Here is a 19,639-nt window from a genome sequence, read left to right as displayed (position 1 = left end):
GTGTATTATATTTCTTGAACGTTAACAACTTAACATTTTATCTAAGACCAAAAAGAATGGATGTGATCACCCGAGTTCATATACAATAATATAGTTGGCGGTAATTACAACAAAGTGATTCCAAATTATATATATGTCTTTTTGAAGAATTTAGTTTCTTGAGTCTGATTTGTGGGTAGTAATTCTAATCTGATAGGTTTAGTGTATTTTTATATGCAACATACACTCGCTATGCATTATGAGACATACATCCTCGATGGTTATTGCTATATTTAGATAATCAGAACCATGCTTTTACAAAACTAAGCAGATGCATAAACACTTCTCATGTCATTATGCCTATGCATAAGTGTGTGTGTGTGTGGTGGGGTGGGGGGGGGGGGTGGTGGGTTGTCCCGAAAAGTGTTTACGCTTAAATGTAAGGGCTCGAGTGAACATAACAACAACCATTGAATATACATATTGCCGATTACTTAAGCCCGTAAACCTCTTTTTTGATTAAATTAAAGTCAAAACGGATGAAATCGTGTTCGAAATAGAGGTAATTAGCATATAATTAGCATAATATGGTATGAGAATAGTGTTTGACTATTATGTATTAATTTATGTATCTTCATCTTTCCTATGAGTGTCACATGTTATGTTAGATACAGGTTTCCTAAAATGTCTATATTACCAACTTAAGTTAAGATTTTATCCATTTGATCAAAAACTTTTCAAAATATTCATTGTATATACGATTGGCTCCTTTCTTAAATCAAGTTAGACGCCAGTTTTCTGTTTTAAAATGATGGCCGACGGTATAAAAGTATGGCTGGCGGTATAAAAGTGTTGTCGAAGGTACAAAAGTACGGCCGACGGTATAAAAAGGTGAACCAGTTCCAATAAAATTAATTGAATTAAATTAAGTTTTATAATAAAATCTTATTAAATTTTCTTTTATAACTTTTAATACATAAGGTTCTAATTTTCGAATTTACCGTTGTGAATCACTTATTTTTATCTATGCGTGGGCATAAAATTTACTCAAAATCGAGCCGTGTCAAATTTAAATCGAACGTTTAGACATAATTTTGACCCGATTCAACTTTAATTAAAGTTTATGTGGTGATGGTCGGGTGGTAGTATGCCTCGACGGTTGTTCTTTTACCATCTCTCTTCTTTTACTCTTCTCTCTCATCTTTTATCAACTCCGACGTCTACAATATTGTATATATATGGTCGAACGATCTCCTTCTTCCTCCTTTTGTTGACAAACGACACCTGTCTTTGGTAATTGTTTCGAACTCTAAAAAAAAAGATTATATTGCCCAGGGGAAACGTTATTTTTTATATATCCTCAATTACATGATGTTGAGTGTTGTCTTCATCTTTTGATATTAGTTTCTTATGTGTTATGTTTTAAGTGGTTAAGAAAAAAGTATTCTCACAACATAGATAAATTAGTATCCGAACTTATTAATTTACAATGAACATTTAGAGAATTATAAAAGCTTATGGACAAAGCTTCGAACTTGAAGATGAAAATAAACATATTGATAATTTTCCCCTAGCTTAATCAAAAATAAATAAATAAATAAGGTAGTTTCGTAATTTTTTGAATTTATTTACTAAATTTTGTAAGCTGGGCTTTTGATTAGGTGAGGGAGAATAGAGTGAATCTTATCAGAAATCGTGTCTATTGGCATATAGCATGCTTACGTGGCCAATTTCTGTTAATTATTTGTGGATAATGTGGACTACAGGTCAGAAGTGGATGGTCGTTTTCGTCCTACTCACATTTATTATTTCATTTCTTTGTTGCATAAAAATGTATAAACAATGTGTTTTACACCCAAACTACCGACATCAAATACCTTATTATAGATCAAACTTATTTTCAAGTTTTCTTTAATTAAAGAGATTTAATAATCCCTTCAATTAAAATAAGGATTTTAGTACATTTTTAATAGACAGAATTACAAATTTTGTCCCTTAAAATAAGACGAATTACGGTTCGTGTCCTTTTCTAAGTTTCCTTGCAGGCGGTGTACTTTAAACTTTTTTTTCCTACAAGTTATGTCCTTTACGCTAACTGGGTTAGAAAAACTCTGTTAAATCCCATCACGTGAGAAGCATGTGAGGGTAGTTTTGTCTTTTTGCCTACCCTGCAACAACTTCTTCTTCTTCTGTTTCTGTACCTTCACTGACACCATCACCTGCCATCACCCTTCCTCAACCATCACCCAACCTTAACCACCTGCCACCATCGAATCTAGCACCACCATCCCTAACCGTTCGCCACCGTCGCATCAAGCACCACCTCTCCGATTTGCTTCTAAACTAAGAACATCAGAAGTTCCATTGAACCTCCGATTCACTTATTTCCCCGATTCACTGTTCACTCCGGAATTTATGGTGGCTGGAGTTAGGTTAAGTGGGCTAATATAACCAGATCTGTTAGGTTAACCCGGATCTCAGATTTGTTAGGTTAAGTGGGCTCGCCGGAAAATCGGGTTAGGTGACTGTAATAGGCGATGGTAGGGGTCGGGTGGAGACGGTAACAGGCGATGGTGGTCAGTGGAGGGTGATGGTGTGTTGAAGACGGGGTTCGGTGTCGTGGCGTTGTTAGGAAACGACCGGAAAAGGGTGAGCGAGGTTGTTGCCCAACTGTTGCCGGGTTTCTGTTTGGAAACCCTAGGTGACGGTGGTTGGTAGCGGCGGTGTTCTGGTGGCCGTGAAAACCCCAATAAGCTTAACTTGGCGGAGAGGTGGTGCTTGATGCGACAGTGGCGAACGGTTAGGGATGGTGGTGCTAGATTCGATGGTGGCAGGTGGTTAAGGTTGGGTGATGGTTGAGGAAGGGTGATGGCAGGTGATGGTGTTAGTGAAGGTACAGAAACAGAAGAAGAAGAAGTTGTTGTTGCAGGGTAGGCAAAAAGACAAAACTACCCTCACATGTTTCTCACGTGATGGGATTTAACAGAGTTTTTCTAACCCAGTTAGCGTAAAGGACATAACTTGTAGGAAAAAAAAGTTTAAAGTACACCGCCTGCAAGGAAACTTAGAAAAGGACACGAACCGTAATTCGTCTTATTTTAAAGGACAAAATTTGTAATTCTGTCTTTTTAATAACTACCTAATCAACATGTTAAGATGCACATTATAATGTGTTAGTTACAAACAGATTAAACTTATATGCAATTTATATTTGAGGACTTATTTTAATAACCGGAAATTATACATATATAAAAAGATTAAACTTTAATTAAATTTAAAATATATCAATTATATAAATTATATCATGATTATGAAAACCAATTTAGATTATAAAAGTCGCATCAATATAAGTCCTACTATGATTTTCAAATACGCTGGTATAATTACAGTACGTTGGTATAATTAATGCACTTGCAGTAGCAGTAGTTTGTAATATGGGTCTCAAGTAAAGCTAGCAAAACATGTTTGATCATGTTAACGGGTCAAACACGGCATGCTCAACACTAGTACGAAACACGAACATGGCATTTCATTTACTCAAACAAGAAAGCGGACCTGTTTATTTAACAGGTAACATGAACATGACATGTTTAGACACGAACTTGGGATTTGGCTAGTGTTAGACTGTTAGAGGATGTTTAAAGATATATATTATTTTTAAAAGGTTTAAACGGGTTAGGCATGTTTTAACAAGCTTAGACACTATTTGTATCATGTCATAAACGTATCGGCCTGTTTATATAACACGAAACCTATTTAGGTCAAACTCAAACTTGTTTAACTCCAAGTCATATGCTAATGTGTCGTGTTAGTAAATTTTAGCCTTTCAAACTTCTACCTCACATTTCTAGTTTTTTAAATTCAGTTCAACGATAAACAATCTCTTATAGAGCATTCTCATCCCATTCCCCATCCCCATCTCTATAATTATACAAAAAAAACACTACATTTCTCTCTATTGTTCAATTAAATAATATTTTTTATACATTTATCATTACAGTTTTATGTCTCCTCTACTCGCAACCAATCCAACAAATATTAAAAAATAAATAGGGGCAAACAATATTCCCCAAATGTTTCCACAAATTTACAAAAAAACAGTACATTTCTCTCTCCACCCTATAATTTACACTCACAATCACTCACAAACCCACCCCATAATTTACAAACTCCCTACACATAATTATATGGGATGGGATGTGAATGCTCCACATTACTTAAAAGTAAAGAGCTTTCATCCAGTTTCCTCGTCATAAATGGCCCAACCCACAAAACAAGTTTCGACCCGGTTCAACCGTAAAGTAAAAATCTTGAACCGGTTAACTTAATGGCGGTCCAATTCACGCAAATCGAACTAGAGGTGGGGAAATAAACCAGTTAACCGAACCGATCTGATAATCGAAGCGAAACCGAACCGGTTTGAAACCGATTATGTAGAAACTGATTTGGAACCAATTGAAACAGTATGTTCGGACTTGGTTTGTAATTTTCTTCATCAAAACCGGTTAATCGAATGGAAACCGGCAAAAACCGAACCGAGACCGATCAAAACCCAAATCGAATCCGATCGTATCCTGGTCAGGAAACCTGTTTCAACCCGAACCGAAAATAATCATAAACCAGTTTTGACTTTTGTTGCTCAAACCGAACCGGTTTCAACCCAAAACCAAACTGATAATTCATAGTATTTATTTGAACACATCAAAGCAATGAATCTTTTCCAAAACAAGAAACAAAACCATTAATTATAAATCAACAGTTTGTATCTTATACACCAATCACCATATATGGGAAGTAAAACATGACTTATATAGATATGATAAACATACATCAAGACTAAAAAAGCATATTATACCCCCACCTTATTATCCCAATATTAATCCCAAACAAGAAAACAACTAAAAAGAGCATATGATGATGCTTCCAACACTAACTTCATCAAAGACCAACTTTACCATCTTAACAACCCATCACAGCACAATTATAAACGAACCCGCCCGGCGACTTTCTCCCAATCAAGTTCCACTGAGTCGGGTTCTCATCGGGCGCCCAAGCATTCAACTCAACCATCCCACCACACGAAACAAGAGGCCCACCAAAAACCACAAGCTGATCACCACAAGCCCGAAACGCAAGCCCCCACCCGTTCATAGAACCTGCCCTTTCGGGCAGCCCACACACTCTGACCCAAACGTTTCGACCCTTATCATACTTTCTCACTTCCTGTATTTCATAACGAGCCGCATACAACTCGTTCTTCACAACTGCTAACAAAGGCGGTGCTTTGGCGCCTGCGAGTGATACACTAGCGTCTTGACCACCCGGACCGGTCAACACCGGAAACATATCTGGAATCTCGGTCCACTTCCCAGTTTCCATATCGTAAAACTCCGCGCTAGTCAGCTCGTTACTATTCCCTTCACCGATTCCACCAATAACGTAAAACTTAGATTCCATAAACACCCCCGAACACATCTTTCTCGGCTTGTTCATGTCGGGGAGAGTCATCCAAATCCCAGTTTCTGAATTGTAAAGCTCAGCTGACTTTAAAATTTTGCCAGACAGACCGCACCCACCGGCTACAATGGCGAGCTCGTTAAGACTCGCCGACCCAAACAGACATCTAGGTGCATTGGTGTTTGGCCCGGGTGACCATGAGTTAGTTAAGAGGCTATACTTAAACACCACATGTTTGTTTATTTCTTTACCGAACACCAGCAGCTCGGTCCCGACAGCTAACGATTCTTTGTCCGAACACAAGAAGCACCCGTTGGAGTCCAGAGTAGGCAGACGCATCCACCTACGACGGATCAGGTCAAACGCCTCCCATTCAAAAAGGTTACATGAGAAGTAAACCCAATGCTCAACAATACCCATAAGCCTTCTTAGCTTGTAAACCTCACCATTGCGGATTAGCGCGCGAAACGCGCGGTTTAGTGATGCGATCGCGCCGTAATCGGACCGCGAGCCGTGCGCCAGGCAGTTGATCGAGAGGTCTCGACCTAAAGGGCTGATTAGTGAGGTGGGGTCCGGTCGGTGTTCTTTATTCGGGTTATCTGATTGGTCGGTTTCAGAAAGTGAAATGACCGAATTGCCCTCATCAAGAGATTGCTTTCCTTTTGAAGCTTCAGTTACACGGGAGGCGTTATAAGCCCATTTGCTTTCTTCTTCACAAGCACTTGGTAGTTCCCTTGAGACGAGAAATTCAGGACCCTCGATCATGATTCCTGTTTGAAACAATGAAATATATTTTTATTAAACGAATCGGATTTATTAAGGATAAAAAGATGGTTAATGAGCGTTCATGCGTGCAAAGTAAACGAATCTAAACATGCATAATAAAGATCAAAACAGATAAACGTATACGACAAATTAATCAACGGTTTATTCGGAGTGTTATAAATAGATGGTTAATGACTGTTCACGTGTGCAGAATAAACGAATCTAAACGCGCAGAATAAAGAACAAAACAGATAAACGTATACGACAGAATAATCAATGGTATATTCGGAGTGTCATAAATAGATGGTTAATGACTGTTCATGTGTGCAAAATAAACGAATCTAAACGTGCAGAATAAAGAACAAACACAGATAAACGTATACAACAAATTAATCAACGGTATATTCGGAGTGTCATAAATAGATGGTTAATGACTGTTCATGTGTGCAAAATAAACGAATCTAAGTGTGCAGAATAAAGAACAAAACAGATAAACGTATACGACAAAATAATCAACGGTATATTCGGAGTGTTATAAATAGATAGTTAATGACTGTTCATGTGTGCAAAATAAACGAATCTAAACGAGCAGAATAAAGAACAAAACAGATAAACGTATACGACAAATTAATCAACGGTATATTCGGAGTGTCATAAAACATTATCACATCTTCTAATGTGCCCTAAAACATTAATAGGTTAAAATGCCGGTTTTGGATATATCATTATTAAGATCCACAACATGAATTACTCTAAAACATAATTAAATCCAATTCGAATGAATTAACACTTCTAAATGAGTAAATTCTAACCGAACGAGGCATATGAAAATATGAAAGATCAATTAGTGAATATATCTTTGATCACAATCCAATTTCCAAAAACATGAAAAAATGAAATCAAATTGACTTAAGATATCATAAAAACATAACAAAAATGATAACACATTTGCATAAAGCCGAAACTGTAAATCCCAATCTGAAATTCTTTTAATTTTCTTGAACAAGTAATGATCTTTCTACCATTGATACATTCATTCATATTCAATCATGCCTGAATAATTAAAATTAACATAATTTACATAAAAAAGATTAACATATATCCTTCAATTAAAAAAAAAAAAGCCCACATTGGGCATAACCTTAATTTCACCAAAAAAAACATAATCTTGCAACAATTTACCTTACAGCAAATTCAAGAAACAGCAAAAAAATCAAATTTTTATCATTTATATTTCAGGGTTATACTATACCCAATCAATTAAACAAAACCTAAGATTACAAATAAAAAATATAAAAAAGATATAAAAAGAAAACTTACAGATAGTTAAGGTATGTTGATTGTATGTGCAGAGATAGATGCATAGCATAGGTATATATATACAGAAGATATAACATGAAATTCAGCATAAGATTACACTTTAATTCAACATAATAAAATTACAAACTTTAAGTCATTCATCTTTTCTCTATCCTCTTTTCCGGAACTTAGGCCTCTTCAGCCCTTGTTCACTTCAGTTTTCATTCCACTTTTCTGTATATATAATTCTATTTTTGCAAATAATATTATGTTTTTTAATTAATTTTCTGTCATTTTACTGTGGAAAGTGGGGAGTATTTAATGTTTATAACTTATTAATATAATATTAATAATAATGATAATTAATAATAATAATTATAATAATATTTAGAACACGGTATTTTTTGGACAGTTTGTTAAAACTTAAAACCACCGGTTTTTAAGAAAAGACCGGTTTAAAACGGCAAATCGGTTTTTAAGAAAATATCAGTTTTCTCTCTCCTCTACTCACCCTCAATTCAACAAATATTAAAAAATAAATATGGGCAAACAAAGTTTCTCTAAATTTACAAAAAATCATTATTTTTCTCTCTGCACTCTATAATTTACACTTACAATCACTTTAGTTGAACCAATGTTTAAAACTCGGTACGTACCGACCGGTTGAACCAGTTATACTGGATTTTTGTAAGTCAACCTATATTTAAAACCCGATATTTTTGAACGGTTTGCTAAAAAATCGTACCACCGATTTTTCAAAAAAAATATACCGGTTTTAAATCCGAAAGATTTTTGATATTTTTTGCGGCTCATATTTTTTTAAAATGACTTTTAGCATATCGGATAAAAATTGAAACGAGTAAACATGATGAACGACGATTCGTCAATCAAACAATTTCGTATCATGCAAATCCAATGTTGATTTTTTTACATCTTTTGGTAATTGACTAATCTCGTATACGAAGTAGAAACTTTCTATCATACTTGAACATTGTTCATGTGTTATTTGGTTCAAATGTGATGTTTATTAATGTAGTTTTTGGTTATTTTTTAGTTGAAATTTTATTATATGAAATTACAAGGTAAATTATTCAACCGGGTTGAACCTCTCGGTACATTCCGGTTCACCGATTATACCATTTTTTGAATTAAATCCGTTACGAGTAAATTGCCGTTTTTTAAAACATTGAGCTGAACTATTTGGGCCGTAGATTGTAAGGTTACAAGTTTGAATTCAATCCTAACGGGGTTTTATCGTTTTATCACAAGAGGTCTACGGGTGACGGGTTTTTCTCAAAAACAGGAGTTGGGCTACCCAACGTCGTCTGCGATCACTGGCGTATAGGATCGCTGCTTGTTATTGGTTTATTAGAAATAACCTTGCTTTATTCGTTGGTAGTCAGAAAAAAAAAACAAGAAATTAAATAAAGGTAAAGATGAATAAATTAAAAAAGGACAAATAGGAGACGTGGCTTTAGACAACATGTGTATTGTGTAACGTTTGTTTATAATATTCATGTAATTTGCACGATACGAATTTTATTGTTATTATTATTATTATTTTAATAATTTGCATTTGGAATTTGGATGCAAACGGTTGTTAAAAAGTATAAAAAGATATTATACTTTGTAAGAATGAGTGCTTTGAACTTTATGTAAAAGTATAAATGTGGAGAAGTATTTGTATTTTAAATTATAGATTTTAATTTTAAATAAAAGAATTAAACATTTGGTCTTACAAACTTGACATGATAATGTGAAAAGTATGAATGTGAAAAAGTTAGCCTTTTGTAATTAGCAATCGATTACTTTATAAAAACATGTGTTTTTTTTTGAACGACCAACTAAGTAACGTCGGGTACTTCGTACGCGGCCCCCATTGGCTAAAGGTAGCCCGAGCCGGCGACTAGTTCAGACGTACAGAGCCCCTAGCGGTCCACCTATTGAGGGATTCACCGGATAAAACCCGACCCCACGCCCGCCAAATGGCACGACGGAGAGGAGCCGGTAAAACCGGGTAAGATCAGGACTCGAACCTCCTACCTCTCACTTGTAAAATAAGTGCTCTACCGTTGAACCACAACCAATTTATATTTATAAAAACATGTGTAACTTCAAGAATGTAAACGTCATGATAAAGAAAAAAAGGTACTAAACAGAATATATCAAGAAGGAAGGGATATACATCATCTGCAAAACACAATGATACATGACCCTTACTGTATTTCTTGTCCAAGACTCAAAAACTTTATAAAGTGTTTTATTTATTACGAGGTTAGGTACACGTGTATAACACGAGATAAAATATATAAATTATTTAAATAATAATACAATATGAAATATAAAAAATATGTTTAAGATATAAAAAATATAATATATGGGAGAATAAATTTCACAATACTTAATATGAAAATAAAAAATTGAAATTTCGTAAATATCTCTTTGTATAAAATATTTGTAATTTAATTTGTAACTTAATCTTTCATACTAAATATTAAAATTAATAGTTTCACTTTGATTTTGGCTTCAACTCTAGATAATGAGATACAGAACTGACCATGTGTTAAAACGGGTTGTCTAAAAAACAAACAAACTATCTAAAGCAATTGGCCTTAGCTTTTATACATCTTAATTGCTAAACAAACATAAAGTGAAAATTTATTTCTTTGATATTTGAAATTAGTTATTTTATCTAAATCAACGTGAAAACTCGTTACTTATAAAAGCTTAATACTAATAACTAATACAATATATTATATAAAACTAAATAAAATAATTATGTTGTTATTAATTTTTTTAAACCATGATATAATTATTAAAAATTGAAAATAATAGATTAAAAAGAAAAAAGAATAAAATATAAAACTATTAATAAGAAAAAGAAATGTATATTTCATATGAGAGAGAGGTATGATAATTTTGTAAGGATCACTCACGTGTAATGACATATGACATTAAGACCCGTGTAAAACACGGGTTATGAAAATAAATTTATTTTAAATAATAACACAACGTGAAATACAAAAAATATGTTCAAAAGATATAATATATGGTAAAATACATTACACATTAAACAATATGAAAATAAAAAGTTGCTGAAAATTCATAAATCTCTAAATATGTTTTTGTATATAATATTTGTAATTTAATTTGTAATTTTAACCTCCATTTTAAAATTAGTAGTTTCATTTTGGTTTTGGTTTTGTTTTCAAGTTAAGATAATGAAACACATGACTTATCATGTTTTAAAATATGTTATCTAAAAAACAAGACAACCATCTATAGTGATTGGCTTTAAATTTAATTAATTTCCATTGCAAAACAATTATAAAGTGAAATTTTTTTTCTTTGAATTTAAAATTAATTATTTTATATAAATGAATTTGAAAACTCGTTACTTATAAAAGCTTAATATTAATAACTAATACAATATATTATATAAAACTAAATAATATAATTATGTTGGTATTAATTTTTTTAAACCATGATATAATTATTAAAAACTGAAAATAATAGATTAAAAAGAAAAAAGAATAAAATATAAAACTTAAAGGTAATTAATTATATTGACTTGATCGTCGTTTCATCCTCATCAATAACCCTGACGTTAATTGAATCAACATTTAACGGATTAATCAATTTGATATTCTAGAGTTTATGTTCTTAATTGGTTGCTTTGTCTATATGTTTAAACATTATCGGACTTGCTATATAAACAACCAACACACCAGCGCGCATGGCTGATGTGTGTTTGTTTAAGACGTTGTGTGGCTGGGAGCGCGGGTTCGAGCCACCCCAGCCCTTTTGGGTTTTTATTTTTGTAAAGCATCATGTTTGTTAAATATTGTTAATCTAATTCATTAAAAACTCATTTTTAATATAATACATATAATTATTTGATATTTTATTAAAACCGACACATTAACTAGTTGTTTTCCGAACCTTAGTTAAACACCATATAACACCATATGTATGTATGTATGTATGTATGTATGTATGTGTGTGTGTATGTTGTAGATTATTAAAAATTAATATTTAAAAAGAATTATTAATCTAATATATATACTTAAAATTTACCATGCTAATTAACATATTAAAATATAGTATTTTATAAAAAGATCATAATTTATAAAATACTATTATTTATTATCTATTATTTATTATTTATAATATTTGTAAGGCCCCGTGACCGGTGACTCGCATTTGGGCGTTGGATTTACTCATAAACGCAGTTCTAAATATCAGAGTTAATTAAAACCTTACGCGGAACATAAAACTTTCATAAACGTTACATATCGAGTCATAAACATGTCTTAAAACATTCTTCTTGTCTTTCAAAATTTAAAACATAACTTATAAAACATAAAAGGTCTCCAGATGCCAGGCTTTTATTCTTCTGCCATGTGTCCCACTCACGCCAGTTGTCGCATCCTTCTCACCTGCGTGCATACTAAAGTCGCTACGCTGAGTGAGTTCTAGTTAATCATACATCATACAATACGTTCACTTACCTTCAATCATGCATCCGAAGATACATAATAATTACTTTACTAATTTACTTTTATTTCATACTTTCATACATTACATACTTTATTAAGTTCATACTTTATATTTACTGTCCATTTTATCTCAGATATTATTGGGGTCTGATCCCTTCCTTTTATATCTCAGATATTATTAGGGTCTGATCCCTCTTTCCTTTGTCTATCTTAGATATTATTAGGGTCTGATCCCTTTCTTGTCCATCTTAGATATTATTAGGGTCTGATCCCTTTTTACTTCTTTATCTCAGATATTATAAGGGTCTGATCCCGTCTTCTCTATCTAAGATATTATTAGGGTCTGATCCCTCTTTCTTCATCTTCGTTCGTACTATCTTTATATACTCATACATATACTTTCTTTATTCGTCATTACATACTCGTATATCGTACATATATTTGTATCATACACACTCAGCTTTCATATACATACCTCCCTTGTCAACACGTGCAATATCCGAATATCGTTCACGTATCAACAAGCTTTCATTCCCAATCTTAATCATACATGGCATACACTTACCATTTAAGGTAAGTGTATTAACTATCACATCGAGTATGCACACAGCCCCGAAAACATAACAAGGAAATGGGGCTAGAAACTCACCTGAATGCGGTTACGTTCACCGTTAATCGTAATCTCTTTCTTGAGCTGTGCACGACTAACTGTATAACAATTACACGTATCAATCATCTATCAATATCTGTCTTGTCTTCCTAGTTCAATTATTACCCACAACGAACGGGGGTCCGGGGGCAGCGCCCCTGGCAGCGGGGTTCTAGGGGCGGCAGTCCCTAGCGGGGTCCAAGGGACAGAGCCCCTGGCTAGGGTTAAGCTGTCAGGTCAGCTTGGAAAAATTTTATTTCCATTAACTGTCTTAACACATTTTCCACTAGGATTTTAATTTATTTCCTAATTCGTTAACTCATTCCTCATAACGATTTAAGTCTGATTCGTAATCCGATTCGTTACCGAGCTTAACTTAAGCGAGCTTAGGGTTCAGCGAACTTAAGGTTCAGCGCACTTAGGGTTCAGCGAACTTAAGGTTCAGCGCACTTAAGGTTCAGCGAACTTATGGCTCGGCGAACTTAGAGTCCAGCGAACATAGGGTTCAGCGAACTTAGAGTCCAGCGAACATAGGGTTCAGCGAACTTAGAGTCCAGCGAACATAGGGTTCAAGCGAACATAGGGTTCAGCGAACTTATGACTCGGCGAACTTGTCTAGCGAAGTTATCCGCAGCATCGACGGGATTTCATTTTCGACCCGCAATCATATCTGTTTCAATCATGCGAACCTTGAGGGGTCGTTAATCAATCCCGTAAACACTCCTAAGGTCATTTTCGGATAAGACTCGGCTCGAAAACATATAAAGTTTGGACCTTTATGATTAAAAACGTTTAATACTAGGTCTAAGGTTTATCTTTAAACGAGTCGCACCTATTTCAGGTCCTATAAGTTCGTTTTAGCCTCAAGTTTACAACTTTACGTTTCATTTACACCCGATCCATTCTCGTTCTAAGTTTCAAGGTTAAACGTTAATAAAAACTTAATATTTCAGGTAAAAGACGTACCTTTAGTGCTCGTTTGGATTTCTTTAAACTTGGTTATGAACTCTAGATCTTGTATGTAGCTCGTGTGATAAATATCTACCTGAACTAGCGTCCACTCGATCTCTAACTTCGCTCAAATCTCTCGGCCGTGTATAGTGGTGTAGGATGTGTGTGTTTTTTGAGTGTGTAGAGAAATGTGGAAAGATGGAATTGAGGATTAGGGTTTTAGGGTGGTTTAAGGGGATATTTATATCCCTTAAAGCCCATGAACCTAAGGCCCATTCCTTTTAATCCATCTTAATTAGTCCAAGTCCATGATCTTTTCCATATTAGATGCTAGTTAATATTATTTAACACACGACAATTTAACGCAACTTTCTTTATTTATTATTAGAATATTTTAGGATGTTACAATATAACTTTAAAAGAGATCTTTATTAATTATAATAATAAAATGTAGTTTCACAAAACCCGATTAACTTGAATAGTTTATTATATATATATATAATTATTACAACTTTAATATTTTTTTGCTAAAGGATTTATTTTACTTTATTTATAAAACTATCTTTTTAGATTTAAACTTTAAATAAATTATTTTAAATACAATACCCGTTTATTAATTCATATTAAATCTATAGAATCCATTTGTTAACCTTTAGTATCTCTCCTATCACTTTAGTACATTCTGTTGATTTATCTCGACGAGCGTGACACTTGTTGTCTTCTTACCACGCTTCACTCATTCGCTTATTGTTAAGGTGAGTATCTCACTCTCCTATTTTACTCATTTTAATCTTTTGGAGACATATGCGTATTTACAGTACTTTCATATTATTATTATCCACATTAGCAACTGTTATCCTTGTGTGTATATCAGTTTATGTCTAACTTGTTATTTGCTTACTTACTTTATTTGAACGTATTCGAAGAGGTTCAACATATTTTAGTATGATCATACGACCGCCGTAGTGGCCGGAGACCAGTCACATGACAATGGTTTCACCGACAACTCATTTTTGGTAACCAATGTCCGATTCGCATGGCAACGGTTTAACCCTTTCCTTTATATTTGTTTGAATTGTGTACATGCTATGGCTTAATTGTTATCTCACAGGAACAACTTGCGTTTTTTTCTATATTATATTGTATTCAAATTAACTGGTGTTTTACTCACTCAACATGTGTTGTTGACAATATTATTTCTATTTTATACGCATATGCAAGTTATTGTGTAACATTCGTTACTTTTCAAACCCGGATAATCCGACCCGTTTTAAATTTTCGGTTTTTCTTTATAAATATATGTATAAAAACATATTATAATATCAAACTCCATAATAAAATATGCATTCAACATTTCTAATCCCAGATGTGGCACCCGACATTTTCAGTTAAATCCTGTTGACTGTGTCAGTAAACCCAGTTAATTCTGTTAACTAATTTAATGAACTCCCTTACATATAGCGTCATGTATGCATACATTGAGTCAGTGGTGTCGTTGGTGACCTAAGTGAGAGTAACTAGTTATTGATAACTAGAATAATAAACTTGTCACACATGTTATATATATGATAGGTTATAATAAATTTGTCACACATGATATGTTACATGTATTATATGTGGTGGGTGAAATTGTGTTACATGCTACATGATTAGTTATTGTATACTTATATGCTGTAGGAGAAATGAATAATTAATAACATAACCTATGATATATTACATGACAAGTAACAAAAAGACTAGTACACAACATATGGTTACTAGAAAATGTTTATAACAGAATGTAGCATGTCACATGTAATAAAAAAAACTGGCATAACCTTAAGTTTAATAAAATTAATTATGTCTTAATGATTATGTTAATGATGAGTAAATAACAATTACGGTTATATCTTTTCTTTTTCTTCCTTTTGGCCGTCCATACCACATCACACACACATACATTTTATTTTTCTAAAACACTCTCAAAATATCATAATCAAGTTGAGTGATTCTTGGAACAAATAGTGATATAACATTGATTAAGCAAGTAAGTAAACATGGTTAATATATATTTTGTTTATGTTTTTTGATTTGGGATTGTGGGATTGAGTATCCAAACACATGTAATCATAAGAAATAAAAAGATGATCAAGTTGATGGTTTTAAAAGAAATTGTGTGTCTTGTCATAAAAGAAAATATGGAAACCTTTTGTACATAATATTATTTTATAAATCAGTAAAATAATGAAATACATGAGATTTTGTTATAGAAAATGATTCCTTGATGATTAAAGATCATAAGGATATAGGAATCATGATTTTTGTGACTTTTGGTTTAAATCTTCTTGTTGACAAATTCTGTGTTTTAGATTGTAGATTGTATAACTTGAAAATACGTTGGTGTTTCTGATTTATTTGTGATACTATGATTAAGTACTTTGAATCTAGTTTTCAAAAAGTCAAGAATCATAATTTTTAGACTTTGTTTGACTAGTTTTTATTAATTTACAAAATCGGATTGCAATCCTGATTGAAAGAGAAATTCTCTGAGCTGTGTTGTAAATTGTATAACTTGAGATTGAAAATAGATATGGGTGTTATTACACTTCTAGAATGTTATACATTGAAGTAGGAATCTAATACAATTGGTCTTGCATCAATTGGACAAATATATAATTTTTGGCAAATATTTGTGTACTGCTGTGTTAAAATAGAGACTGAAATCAGGTTGTTGTAGAGTGTGAATATTTTGTATATTTGTGTGAATTGAAAAATTATAAGAAAAATATGCTATACATAATACTTGAAAGAATATGTTTGAATTATTTGGTAATTTAATCACAAGTTTTAGTTGGTTGGAAAAATCAGTTTTGATGATTGAAAACTTGTTAAGGATGATCAACATATTGGTTAGTGAAAATAATTGTAATTTGTAATAGATTGATTGTGGTAAATTGAATTTTAAATTTATGGATCAACTTAGAACTATTTGACTAAGTGGTTAGTCTTACTTATGAGAAATGAAATTGGTTAAAGTGTGACTTAGTCATAGGGTTGCATGAAAAAAATGATTAACTGCAAATTACATGATCGATTATTAGGTTGCGACTATGAATATCTTATGACTATTTTAAGTCTAGATAACTGGTCAAAAGTCACCAACGGGTCGTCAGTCAATATTTTTAGTCAACGGTCAACAACTTGGACCTTTTGGTCAAAGTCAACGGGAAGTCAAACTTTGGTCAAACTTTTAATAATTCGTGGGATTGTTTGGATACTAAGGATTCTAGGAATCGCTTAGTAAATACTTATAGTTCTTGTATGAATATCTACTTTTTATGAGTCGTCAGTTAATATTAATTTTTATGCTTTTAATTCTAGTTCGTGACGTTCAATTGTTTCGATTTCATTTACGTACTTTCGGTTTTATTTCAAGTTTGTCTTCAACATCAAGGTGAGTTTCTCACACCCCCTTTTTACCCTTTTAACTATTTTGGGGGTAGCATATATATCATATCAACAATTCAATTTCGTTTATTTATTATCTACAAACTACAATTCGTTACATGGACTTGTGTGTTTACTTGCTCAAAGATTATGTGCTCATGGTTTCCTCATTAAGTATGATCATACGCCCCCCTATGCACTCAGGACCTCGATGTTATGAGTGGAATAGGGACCCCCGATCCGAGTATGTTGGTTTTTACCAACAGAAAAGACACTTACTTGCGCTATTATCCGAGTACGTTGGTGCACAATCCCAACTGGAAAGGACTTTATTTGCTTTTTATGAGTTTTCATGAAATTGTAGATTTTTATATAGTTATGTCCAAACTTGTGTGAACTCACCAACTATTCAATTAGTTGACTTTATTTTATATATATGCTATAGGTACTTTCACTAGAGGATGAAGTGACGAAGATACTAGAAGTTATGCTATTTAAATAATAAACAAGAAGATGTTTGTTTTGTTCATTCTTCTTTGTGTTTGTTCATTTGATAAACTTGTGTACTTGATGCTTTTGAATGAATTAATGATAATATTGTCACTTAATTGTGTCACATGTGTTTTGAGCAATCTGTACGTCACACTCCGGCGTTTTCGCTTTAGCTGGGGTGTTACATATTGTATGAATTGAATGCAAGTTAGTGAAGACTTAGTGATGAACTTATGTTAGAAGAATTTAAATCAAGATCATTAGAAATATAAATTTGTTTTTGTTGTATTTTTGGATTATGTACTTGTTTGTATTTGATTTATTTGAATATATAATTAAATTTAATAGATATTGTCACCTTTAATATTGCATGATAGTGCCTTAATAGTTGTGAGCAATTAGCTCACGCCCCGACATTTCCGCCTTAGGTTGGGGTGTGACCCAAGTTTCCGTTTTTACAATTTCCCATTCTTGAATGATAAAGTGAAACATATGTTGTTGGTGGGACTTGAACTCACTACTTTGCTTTTTAAAATGCCTGTGGCTTACCAACTTAACTATGATGAATTGATGTTGACCTTCTCTTTTCTTAATCGGTATGGATTCACAACATTTCGTTTTGATTTCTTTTAAAATACAAATTATTCTTTTTAATCTTTGTATTTTAGTAAATTATTTATATCTTATGAATCTATAAGATATGTTATTATGTATATTATTAAATTTAACTTATTTACTTTATTTATTTAACCACTCGTGTATCACACGAGCTCTATTTTATTTAACTAAATATAACATTTTACTTTTCTATAGATTTTGTTTATTCTATAACATCTCAATCTCCATCATTATGTCTATCTCACTCACAAACACATATTATATATATTTTTTTTCTTAATTAGACAGTCAGAGTATTTAAAAGAAATGATGAAAGCGGATCTCAATATTTAAAAAACCAGTATTCATAAAATTTTAATTTTTAGAGATAGAGATGTATATCCTAATAAAGATACACAATAAATGAATCTTGAAATTTTAAGATACAGATTATATTGTATATGTTTTAAGGCCTAACCACATACTTTTATCTTTATCTTTGTGCAACCATAAAAAGTAGTGGTTGATGTGAAAAGTATTACCTCCATCTTTTTATAAACATAGAAGGAAACAAGATTTAACGAAAAGAAGGCGCTTGATCTGGTAGCAAGCGCGATGCGTCTAAATATATGTGGTGCATGTTCGAATATCTAAAAGCCACTCCCCGATCGGTTCAAAACAAAATTTTCAAATGCTTGCCGCGCACCGCCCTAATGCTTACCGGTTACCACACACTCTATCTCATGTTTTATTTATTTATTTTTTCTTTAGTACCTTTCTAAGTATTATACATGTGTTTTGTTTTGTTTTTTTTCCCATTTTTGGCAGCTTAAGTGGTTTTGTTTTTGTTTTTATTTTAAGATTATTTTTTTATTTGTTGCCTGATTTTCTTTATTTGAATTTCTTTATATATGTCACCTTTTATTATTATTATTATTTTTTCTTTCTTCTTGATTTTTATTTTTATTTGAATTTGTTTAAAACATAGTCTTTTAAACATATGTTATATATGTGTATATGGAAATGAAATTTAACCAAGAATGCGTTGTATACGAACATATGTAGCGCGACTTTGATTATTTATAACTCTTCCTTCGGATAACTCAAAACATAATTATTTTAAATAAAGCCCTTGTCACACTTTTCCATTATTTTTTAAACTAATGATTGGCTTTTTCTTTATGTTTTTGTATGATTTACTTTTCTTTCTTTCTTTTTTCCCTTTTATATTTTGCAAAGTGTTTATAAAACCACGATGAACGGGTTATCATATTACATTCACATGTTTGAGCAAAATGATAATCACATTTTATGCACCACTAAATCGTGTAAAATATTCAAATTTGATATTTGTTAAAACTTATATGAATTCAAATTTGAATTAAACTTATCCATATGGTATAAAATTATTTCTTTCTATTTAATCAAAACTTTCATATATATATATTTTACTAATGTGGCTATGTACATACTGATAACATTTATTACACTAACAAAAACAACCATTTAATAGTAAGTTAGTCGT

At 32.4% G+C, this 19,639-nt stretch overlaps 1 pseudogene across 1 annotated transcript; it reads right to left on the bottom strand.

Annotated features, from left to right (window-relative positions):
• Positions 1 to 4,938: 4,938 nt before the first annotated feature.
• Positions 4,939 to 7,670, bottom strand: LOC143573736 (F-box/kelch-repeat protein At1g74510 pseudogene; annotated as a pseudogene). The gene is made up of 2 exons (XR_013142484.1): positions 7,522 to 7,670; positions 4,939 to 6,206 (listed from the first exon to the last, which is right to left on the bottom strand). The product of XR_013142484.1 is annotated as an F-box/kelch-repeat protein At1g74510 pseudogene (transcript).
• Between the last annotated feature and the right edge of the window lie 11,969 nt (positions 7,671 to 19,639).

Source organism: Bidens hawaiensis, unplaced genomic scaffold (assembly GCF_021521415.1).
Source record: "Bidens hawaiensis isolate Kalapana, Puna unplaced genomic scaffold, B.hawaiensis_p1.1 tig00026617_1, whole genome shotgun sequence".
Taxonomy (NCBI): Eukaryota; Viridiplantae; Streptophyta; class Magnoliopsida; order Asterales; family Asteraceae; genus Bidens; species Bidens hawaiensis.
The sequence above is the reverse complement of the archived record's forward strand: the minus strand, read 5'-3'. Positions and strand labels throughout refer to the sequence as shown.